This window comes from Triticum dicoccoides, chromosome 5A, assembly GCF_002162155.2.
Source record: "Triticum dicoccoides isolate Atlit2015 ecotype Zavitan chromosome 5A, WEW_v2.0, whole genome shotgun sequence".
Classification (NCBI taxonomy): Eukaryota; Viridiplantae; Streptophyta; class Magnoliopsida; order Poales; family Poaceae; genus Triticum; species Triticum dicoccoides.
Window position 1 is genome coordinate 675,577,771 of NC_041388.1, and position 11,174 is coordinate 675,588,944.

At 47.7% G+C, this 11,174-nt stretch overlaps 1 pseudogene; it reads right to left on the minus strand.

Annotated features, from left to right (window-relative positions):
- Nucleotides 1-10,282: 10,282 nt before the first annotated feature.
- LOC119300419 overlaps nucleotides 10,283-11,174 on the minus strand; it is a 4,547-nt pseudogene continuing 3,655 nt past the window's right edge.

The following is an 11,174-nucleotide window of genomic DNA, read 5'->3' on the forward strand; positions in this document are numbered from 1 at the left end:
TCTCTGCATCTTCATCGTGGGTCGAAAACTGCTCGGCATCGGAGTCGGTCCAGTGGCAATTCTGATGAATCCAGTCCTCCTCTTCAGTGATCTGACCCTCAGACCCACTGACAACAGTTGCTCCCATCTGACGCATGAGCTCCTTGTGGCGCGCCCTGGCATGCTTCTCCGCCACATGAGTCATGTACTGACCATGAGACTCCATGCAGAAAAGCTTCTTCATCTTGCGCTTAAGCTTCTGTGCCCACGACGGTTCTGCACTAGAGGGGCCAAAGTTCTCCTCATGATCATCAGTAGCAGCCTCACCCTCGGTCCCCATGGCAGCAGCAGCAGTAGCATCAGCAGACGGACCCCCTGTGGCAGCAGTAGCAGATGGACCCCCTGTGTGAGGCGATGTCCAGTTGTCCTTCTTCCTCAGACGCTTGATCTCATGAGACACCAAGTCTCCAGTCTCTAGCAGCACTCTGGGATAAGTCTATGCCCAGGCCCTCTCAATGAGCCTCATGATGAATGGACCATAGATAGGACACTTGCGCTCAGACACGTCAGATAGAAGTTCAGACCACATGACATGAGAGATATCCAGGCTCTCTCCAGTGCTTGCTTCCTTCTCATGCTGACAGAAAAGGAGCATGTCCACGAGGTAAGAGTGGACCATATCCAGATTCCCGATCCGAGGGAAGAGAGTCTCACGGAATATGCGATGAAGAATGTCCAGATACGGAGACAGCTCATAGGTCTTCTTCTGAGTGACTGGGTGAACCTTCACAGTGCAGTAGGGCCAAAGGGCTTGCTTGTGGATGGATGTAGCATTGCGGTGAGGACGGAAACCGATAGGAGTCTCAAGCCCGGTATCCACCACATCAAATAACTCCATGAAAGCCTTCCACTTGACAGAAAGCAGCTTGCCATTGGTCATCCATGTCAGAGTCCTGTCGACATCCGTCCCAAGGTGGACGGTGGCATAGAATTGAGCCACCAAATCCGCATCGAAATCCTTATTGAATTGCATGATCCTGAGAATGTTTAGCTGAGTGCACATCTGAAGAGCTTCGCCAAAGTACTCCGGATCCTTCTCCATAGCATCAGTGTCAATGGAGCGAACATCAACAAAAAGATTCTTCTTGGCCTTGATCACATCAAAGTAGATGGCAAACTGAAAACGGTTCCAGAACGGGCGGTTAACCAAAGTGGGTTCTTGGTCCACCGCATAGGGGTTGCGGCGACGCTTCTCCCAAAACTCCTTGTTGGTCATCTCAGTCACAGTCTTCCCTTTTGGCTTGTTGGCGGCTCGCTTCGATTGCTGAGGAGGTGGAGGAACACTTGCAGAAGCACTTGCTGGAGGCGGTTGGGTGCTCGAGGAACCACCGGCAGGCTCTGAGGTCCGGTAGCGTTTTGATGTGGCACGCCGGGGTTGATACGGCGACCTTGCTGCTCGGAACGGTCATCGCCTGGAGCCAAACACAAGAACAACGCGAAACAACCAGAAAGAACAAGCATAAGCCAACAAACACAACAAAAAGATCAAGGTAAGGCAGGAGAATGATGGAAATTGGCATGCAGCGGTAGTACCGTGACCTGCCCGCGGTAGTACCGCCCCAAGCGGTAGTACCGCCCCAAAGGGAGCGGTAGTACCGCTCTAGGTCAAGCGGTAGTACCGCTCCAAAGGGAGCGGTAGTACGGCTTGAGGCGGACAAACAGCAGTTTCATAGCACGAGGCGGTGAAACAGTGGTTTCCTACTACCGTGGTCAGATCCGGCACTACCGGCCTACCAAATTCAAAAATAATCCTACCAAACTCTAATCTAGAAAGTCTAGTTGCCTTCTCCAACCAACTCATGCCTAGATTTTGCCAAAAATCTAGAGATACAACCACCATTGCCCCTAAGAAACAAGAACTAAAAGGAGACAAAACGAAAGAAGGAACAGGGGCAATACCGACATCCATGGCAAGAGGACGAGGTGGGGATCGACACCACCAAAGGAAATGGAGAGGGACGCCCCAGAGACGGAGATCCGCCGGAGCCCTCCCGCGGCAAGAGGAGGCTGGAGAGAGGAAGAGACGAGAGGGGCGAAGTGAATGGGTATGGGGGAGAAGAAACCTCCCCCTGCCTCGACTTAACCCTCAGGTCCCGTCCCTCAGCGCTAGTACCGCGCACCACCAGCGGTAGTACTGCCCAACATGCCACGGCAACTAAACAGACACAGCTTTAGCTCGACGAAACGACAAAAACGGCAAGAGAGAAACAACAAAGCACAACAGCAAACGACCAATACACACCTCTTCAAAAGAGGGCGGTGGCCGAGGCCACCTATGTTTGAGTCAAAAGGTATGGCACCACGAAGATTTTAACCTTGGGCCCATGACCAAAACTCGTCTTTGAAGCACAAGTGCCATCAACAATGGCTAAGGTGAAAGACTTGATCAATTTATGCATAATGGGGGGAGGGAGAGTTCATTGAGAGAACAACACTCCCCCTATGTCCATGCCTACACCTAAACTAGACAACAAGTTGAGCGTGATAGGGTGTGCGCGAGTTCAAGCAACATTGCTTGAATCAATGATATTTAGCTCATGCCTTAACTCGCGAAATCTTGCTTCATCCAAGGGCTTCGTGAAAATATCTGCAAGGTTATCATGAGTGTTGACGTAGTTGAGCTCGATCTCTCCTTGCCTAATGTGATCCCGGATGAAGTGATACCGGATCTCAATATGCTTCGTCTTGAAGTGTTGCACCGGGTTGAGAGAGATCTTGATGGCACTTTCATTGTCACACCAAAGAGGCACTTTGTCACAAGTGACACCGTAATCCTTTAAAGTTTGCCTCATCCATAAGAGTTGTGCACAACAACTACCGGCCGCCACATACTCCGCTTCAGTGGACGAGAGAGACACACAACTTTGCTTTTTGGAAGACCAACTTACCAAAGAGCAACCAAGGAATTGGCACCCTCCGGAAGTGGACTTCCTATCCACTTTGTCTCCCGCCCAATCGGAATCCGAGTACCCTACAAGCTTGAAGTTTGATCCTCTTGGGTACCATAAGCCAAAGTTTGGGGTATGATCCAAATATCGAAAGATTTGTTTGACCGCCACAAAGTGACTTTCCTTAGGTGCGTCTTGAAACCATGCACAAATTCCCACACTCAACATGATGTCCGGTCTAGATGCACAAAGGTAAAGCAAGGATCCAATCATGGAATGGTATACCTTTTGATCCACCACTTTACCATTGGGATCTAAGTCAAGTTGGCACTTGGTGGGCATTGGAGTGGAAGCCGGCTTGACGTCACTTAGCTTGAATCTCTTGAGCATGTCTTGAGTGTATTTGGATTGATTGATGAAAGTTCCTTCTCTTCTTTGCTTCACTTAGAACCCTAGAAAGAACTTCAACTCTCCCATGGAGGACATCTCGAACTTTAAGTTCATGAGAGCGGCAAATTCCTCATTGAAAGCTTTGTTAGGAGAACCAAAGATAATATTATCAACATATAATTGGCACACAAACAACTCCCCTTTGACCTTGTTAGTAAAAAGAGTGGGGTCGATTAGCCCAACTTCAAAACCACGGTCTTGTAACAACTCGGTAAGGTGGTCATACCACGCACGTGGGGCTTGTTTAAGGCCATAGAGTGCCTTATCGAGTTGATACACATGATCGGGAAAGTAGGGATCCTCGAACCCGGGCGGTTTCTTGACGTAAACCAATTCATTAATGGGACCATTAAGAAAAGCACTCTTCACATCCATTTGTTGTAACTTAAAGTTATGATGAGAAGCATATGCAATCAACATGCGAATGGATTCAAGACGAGAAACGGGAGCAAAGGTTTCACCGTAGTCGATACCCTCGACTTGGGAGTAGCCTTGGGCTAGCAAACGAGCCTTGTTGCGAATGATAATCCCATGGGCATCTTGCTTGTTCTTGAATATCCACTTGGTTCCAATGACATTATGGTTCCCTGTTGGCCTAGGCACCAATCTCCACACTTTGTTGCGCTCGAAGTTGTTGAGTTCTTCGTGCATGGCATTGAGACAATTCGGATCTTCTAGCGCCTCATAGACCTTGTGGGGCTCCACACAAGAGACAAACGCGTGATGCTCACAATAATTTGCTAATTGTCTATGAGTGCTTACCCCCTTTCTTAAGCTTCCAAGCACATTCGTCATGAGATGATCCTTGGTGGAGAGCTTGGAAGCAACCTTGGCGGCACGACGCTCTAATTCCTCCTCGGTGGTGAGTTGAGGAGCGGTTACTTGATCATCTTGAGCGCCGTCATGAACTTGTTCTTGCTCTTGAACTTGCTCGGGGGAGAGAACTTGACCTTGGGCATCACTTAGTGTGTCAACACCGTCTTGAGTATGATCTTTCCCTTGGTCTTGTTCATGAGGTTGAGGGCCTTCACTTTGTTCTTCGGAAGTGTGTGGGCCTTGGGTTAGTGATGGCTCCACTTGAGTGGAGCATTGTCCTTCTCCTTCGGCCACAAGGGGTTCCTCAATGGGTAGGATGAAACCAACACCCATTCTTCTTATGGCTTGAGGAGGAATTTCATCACCTACATCACACGTGCCACTTTGCTCCACTTGGGAGCCGTTATTCTCATCAAACTCCACGTTACACGTCTCCTCAATAAGTTCCGTGGATTTATTGAGGACACGGTAAGCATGAGAGTTTGTAGCATAACCAACAAATATGCCCTCATAAGCTCTAGCCTCAAATTTAGACAACCGAACACCTTTCTTGAGAATGAAACACTTACACCCAAATACCCGGAAGTACTTGAGGTTGGGCTTGTTACCGGTGAGTATCTCATATGGGGTCTTATTCAAGCCCTTGCGGAGGTAGAGCCGATTGGATGCATGACACACGGTGTTGATGGCTTCGGCCCAAAAGTTGTATGGAGACTTGAACTCCGCCATCATGGTCCTTGCCGCATCCATCAACGTCTGGTTCTTCCTCTCCGCAACACCGTTTTGTTGAGGGGTGTATGGTGCGGAATATTGATGCTTGATTCCCTCATCACTAAGAAATTCATCCAAGGTGTAGTTCTTGAACTCGGTGCCGTTGTCACTTCTTATTGTCAAGATCCTTGCATTGTGTTGACTTTGTGCTTCATTTGCAAAGTCAATGACGGTTTGTTGGGTCTCGCTCTTCCTCTTGAAGAAATACACCCATGTGTACCTTGAGTAGTCATCCACAATCACCAAGCAATACTTCCTACCTCCAAGACTATCGAAGGATGGGGGCCCAAAAAGATCCATGTGAAGGAGCTCCAAGGGCCTCTTTGAATAAATGATAGTCGTGGGAGGGTGAGCCTTCTCATGTAGCTTTCCTTCGATACAGGCACTGCAAGCACGATCTTTAACAAAGCTAACATTCGTTAGTCCACGGACATGGTCCCCCTTGAGAAGACTTTGCAAAGATCTCATATTGACATGGGCTAAACGGCGATGCCAAAGCCATCCCACATCAACTTTAGCCATTAGGCATGTCGCGGTCTTAGTGGGTCGCTCCGAAAAGTTAATCACATATAGAACATTCTCGACATGCCCAACAAAAACTACTTTAAGAGTCTTGCTCCACAAGAGGGCCACGGTATCGATATCAAAGAAAGTGGCAAAGCCCATGATTGCAAGTTGACGAACGGAAAGTAAATTGTATGCAAGGGACTCAACAAGCATGACCTTCTCGATCGTGAGATCATGATAGATGACCACCTTGCCAAGTCCCAATACCTTAGAGGATGAGGCGTCACCCCACTCGACATTGGTGGGTATAGATGGAACTTTGTGCACGTCCACCACCAAGTCCTTGCTCCGGTTATATGATTTGTAGCTCCGCTATCGAGCAACCATGATCCACCACCGGAAGCAAACACCTACAAGAGATCAATGCTTGGTTTTAGGTACCCATTTTGTAATGGGTCCTTTGATGTTAGTAACAAGGGTCTTAGGAACCCAAATAGACCATTCAATGTACTCATGAAGAGAACCAACAAATTTGGCATAAACATGCCCATCACTAGCACGGCATAACACATAAGAAGGATTAAAATCGTCGGCTTTGTTGGGAGGGATGACATTGCCCTTCTTGACATTGTTCTTCTTCTTCTCCTCGAGGGCACTCTCTCCCTCCCTCACAAAGGTTTGCATGAGGGGAGGAGGTCGTTTGGTCTTGTCATTCTTCTTCTTGTTCTTGGAGTCGGGCACGTACCCAACCCCTTCCTTGGCCACACCTCCCTTTTGGTTGATCAAGAGATCGTTGAGGTTCTTCTTGCCTTGTATGCAAGTCGCAAGACCTCTCTCAAGTTGCTCCTTCAACTTAGCATTTTCCTCAACAAGATGTATATGCTCACAACACGGGTTAGTAGCATTTGCATTATCAATTAAAACCATATGAGGAAAAGTTGCTTTCTCCTTAGTTAGCTTCACTTGGAGTTGATCATGAGACTCCTTGAGACTAGCGTGAATACCCTTCAAGGCCTTGTGGGCCTTGTAAAGTATATCAAACTCCTCTTTGAGTCTAGCAAGATCAACCCCGAGTTTGGCCTTCTCGGAATTTAGCACATGAGAAACAATGAGGGCATGATCATAATCTTTCTTTAACTTAGCATGATCAACGTTGTGTGACTCCTCAAGAGCCAAACGAAGACCAGGCTCTTCCTCAAGAGCATTGGAAAGATTCGAAATCTCATCGGCATAGTCACGACTATGCCCTTCCATCTTAGAGATGGTGTCTTCGTGAGCCTCGATCATGTCATTGGCCTCACCAAGTTGTCCCAAGAGAGCAACAAAGTGCTTCTTGGATTTTCCCTTGAGTTTGCCCATAAAAGCTTCAAACTCGTTAGCCTCCACATTAGCTCCCTCAAGTTCATTAATGCTATCCATTTGGGAAGGATGATTAATGATGGTAGTTTTGATGTTGGAGGTTACCTTGTTGGTAGCCATGAGGCACTTGGCGGTGATACTCTCGTTGGGTGAGTCGAAGAGAGACACCCGTGACGTTGTTGCAATGGCAACGGAGGCCATGGCAACCGACTCATCATCTTCATCATCGTCATCATCCTCATTGTACTCTTCTTGCACAACCAAAGCCTTGGGAGGAGTCTTCTTGGTGAAGTTGTTCTTGTTGGGGAACGACTTGGCCTTGTCCTTTCGGATGAGTTTGCCACCATTGTCTTCCCTCTTCTCATACGGGCATTCCGCAACGAAATGACTCACGTTGCCGCAATTGTAGCAAGTTCTTACACGTTGCTTGCCCCTTGTGCCACTCGAGTTGTTTTTGCTAAAGTTGGGCCTCGAGTTTTTCTTGCTCCAAAATTGCCTTGAAGCAAGTGCCATGTGTTCATGATATGCATACTTCGTATCTTCGGGGTTGCTCTCGTCTTCTTCCTCTTCTTCTTCTTCCACGGTGAGCTTGGCCTTCAATGCAAGGTTAGGCTTCTTTGCCCGTTGAGAACGGAGCACCGCCTTGTCGGCGGTCTTGTCCAAAATGTTCATGGCCACAAACTCATCCAACACTTCGCTTGAGGTCAAAGTGTGGAAGTCCGGTCTTTGACGAATGACGGAGGACATGGCCTTGTGGTAGGGCATCATTTCCTTGAGGAATTTGCGCTTGATCCAATTGTCATCCGTGTCCTTGCTCTCGTGATCTCGTAGTGAGACCGCGAGTTTGGTTACTCTCCGATAAAGCTCACGAGGTTCTTCATCTTCCTTCATTGCAAACTCATCGGCCTCATCTTGTACCACTTCATAGTTGGAGCGTTGAATGCTTGCGCTTCCTCGGTAGAGAGACACGACACAATGCCATGCATCTTTGGCCAAGGCGAAGGGACGAAGATGAGGTAGGTCTTCGGGTGGAATTGCATCTTGAATGATGAAGAGAGCATTCTCATTGAATTGATTGTCCGCGGCTTCTCGAGGAGTGAAGTTGCTTGGATCATGTGGATAGAAACCTTCTTCAATGATTCTCCAAAGGTTAGTGTTCACATGGTTTAAATGACGTTTAAAGCGGTAAACCCAAGAATCAAAATCCTCATTTTTCACAATCTTAGGGGGAGGACCGGCATGATTCAAATGAGTGAAAGGAACCGGTCCACCATAAACAAGTGGTGGTTCCACATGGGCAAAGATGCCGGTGCCATTCTTACCACTAGAAGAAGGATCCTTTTCACTACTAGCTTCCCCCTTGTCGGGGATAGCATCCGACACCTTGTTGGCGGAATCACCCACTTTCAACGGTGCGGTGGATAGTTTAAGCCCCTCAAGAAATTTAGTAAACATGCTTTCAACTTCGGTCGTCATGGAGGTTTTCAATGTCTCCAAGGCCACAATGAACTCCTCACGAGAGACCGAAGTTCCCCCATCTCCCGTAGACGAGATCGGATTCACACCGGAGTGTTCCTCCACACCGTCTACAGTATCAACCATACTCTTTGGACGGCAATGTCCTTAATAAAGAGATGAGGCTCTGATACCAATTGAAAGGATCGATATGGTTGACTAGAGGGGGGGTGAATAGGCAACTACCAATTTTTAGCTTTTCTTTACCAAATTAAACTTTGCATCAAAGTAGGTTGTCTAGATGTGCAACTAGGTGAGCAACCTATATGATGCAATAACAACAAGCATACAAGCAAGCAAGGGTAGAAACAATAAAGAGCTTGCACAAGTAAAGGTAAGAGATAACCAAGAGTGGATCCGATGGAGACGAGGATGTGTTACCAAAGTTCCTTCCTTTGAGGGGAAGTACATCTCCGTTGGAGCGGTGTGGAGGCACAATGCTCCCCAAGAAGCCACTAGGGCCACCGTATTCTCCTCACGCCCTCACACAATGCGAGATGCCGTGATTCCACTATTGGTGCCCTTGAAGGCGGCGACCGAACCTTTACAAACAAGGTTGGGGCAATCTCCACAACTTAATCGGAGGCTCCCAACAAGACCACGAAGCTTCACCACAATGGAATATGGCTCCGAGGTGACCTCAACCGTCTAGGGTGCTCAAACACCCAAGAGTAACAAGATCTGCTAGGGATGAGTGGGGGAATCGAAAATCCCTTGGTGGAAGTGTAGATCGGGGCCTTCTCAACCACTCCCAAGCAAATCAACAAATTTGATTGGCTAGAGAGATAGATCGGGCGGAAATGAAGCTTGGAGTATTTAATGGAGCTTGAGCAATAAATGGAGCTTGGGGGAGGAAGAGGTGGGTGAGAAGGAGGAAGGGGACTCCCTTTTATAGTGGGGGCAACAATCCCGTTGCCCCCCACCAACCAGCCCCGCACAGGGCGGTACTACCGCTGAGAGGGGGCGGTACTACCGCCAGGCGACGGTACTGCCGCGCCAACCAGCGGTACTGCCGCGCTAAGGAGACTTAGTAGGGAACAGACCCAAATGCGGTACTACCGCGGTGGTAGGGCGGTACTACCGCTCCTGGAACGGTACTACCGCCACTACAACCGTGACTAGTGCCGCAAAACCCGACACGAGAAAAAGACCTCTCGAATCGAGGCGGTAGGAGCCAAACTACCCAGCGGTACTACGGCAGTGGGGTCAAGGGCGGTAGTACCGCTGTGGAGCGGTACTGCAGCTTGTGACCCTTCGGCCGTAGTACCGTAGGCAGTGCGGTACTACCGCTGGGGGCGCGCGCGAGAGAGAAGGGATCTCTCAAATAAGCTGAGGACCAGCGGAGGAGCCAGGCACCCAGCGGTACTACTGCTGTGGAGCCACGACAGTACTACCACTGCAAAGCGGTACTACCGCTTGTGGCTTCTCAGCGGTACTACCGCTGGGTGCGCGGTACTGCCGCTTAGACCTAGACAGAACAAGGAAGAGAGGAGAGATCTCTTCAATGGACAGGAAAAGCTCGGAGAGTGAGAAACTGATGTGTACATGATGATTCCACCCAAGCAAAACCCCAGCGGACCCCCTCTTGATAGTACGGTGCCTTCTACGCAACTAGTCCATCTAGAAAGAAACAAAAGAGCTACACCGTCTTGAAATACACTCCGAGGGGAAGAAAGCGTCTCGTGCCAGGGGAGAATCTGAGAATAATTCAACGCATAAGATTAGTCCGCAAACATGTTGTCATCAATCACCAAAACTACCTTGAGAGAGATATGCCGTAACAACAGCAACATATGCAAACTACCTCGTGAAGGAAACTAAACAGAATTCTAAGATGGATTTTCTTTGTTCACTAGCCACGATACACATTAATATGTATTCAACAATACGGCGAAAACTAAAAAAAGGAAACAAATCGGCTGCAACAAAAACCATGTTCATTTAAGTACCTCTTCAAGATTTCGGAGCAGCCTTTCTTCCAAATCTATAGATCCAGTTCCAACAACGTTGCATCTTCTCGGTTCAGGTGCTTGAGTTGACTCTGCTGGCAACACGTCCGATTCTTCAACAAGAGAAACACTTAATGGGACCAGGAAAACATTGTAGACTGAATGGTTTTCCAGTGCCGTTTTCTGTTAAAAGAACAAATATTTGTTAGCCACATAATAATAATAGAAACATATAACGATTCCCACATACAATAAAGCTCGGAAAAGATCCACAAGATGATATGCAAATGAAACCAATGACATAAATATTGAACCACAAATAGAGACAGCAAGAAGCCATGCATGATCAAACATGGGCATGCTGCCGACATTGTAAGAATTGCTTATGAACTTCTATCTTGCAGTGGATTAAAAACAAACTCAATTTTCTGTGCTAGTTCAAGATCTATATGACTTTTGCAGTGGAAAAACTCTCCAAGACAAAAATATTAATATAGAGAAATGAGACTTACTGTTGCCAATTTGGAAGCCATGACAACAAGTGTTGAACCCTTGCTCCTTGATTTCTTAGTCATGATCACAATGTCTTCAACCGTGCCGGATTGCTTAAAAATCTCGTCCAACATTGCTGCCGAGTAGTAATCTATACCCTCTTCCCATGAAACCTTCAAGATATTACCCTCGTCTGTTTTTGGCCCGTTCCCTGAAGGTCCACCCTTCTTATCTACATGGGCCTAAAGAGAAAAATAACCAAGTTGTGGTCAGTACCAACATTTTAAATACAAATTGGCTTGGCAAATATCTTGCAGCGTACAAATAGACAATATCTTGCACAGTTTTGAAATCTACATTGACGGAAAGGAAGAGAGAGAAATCTCCC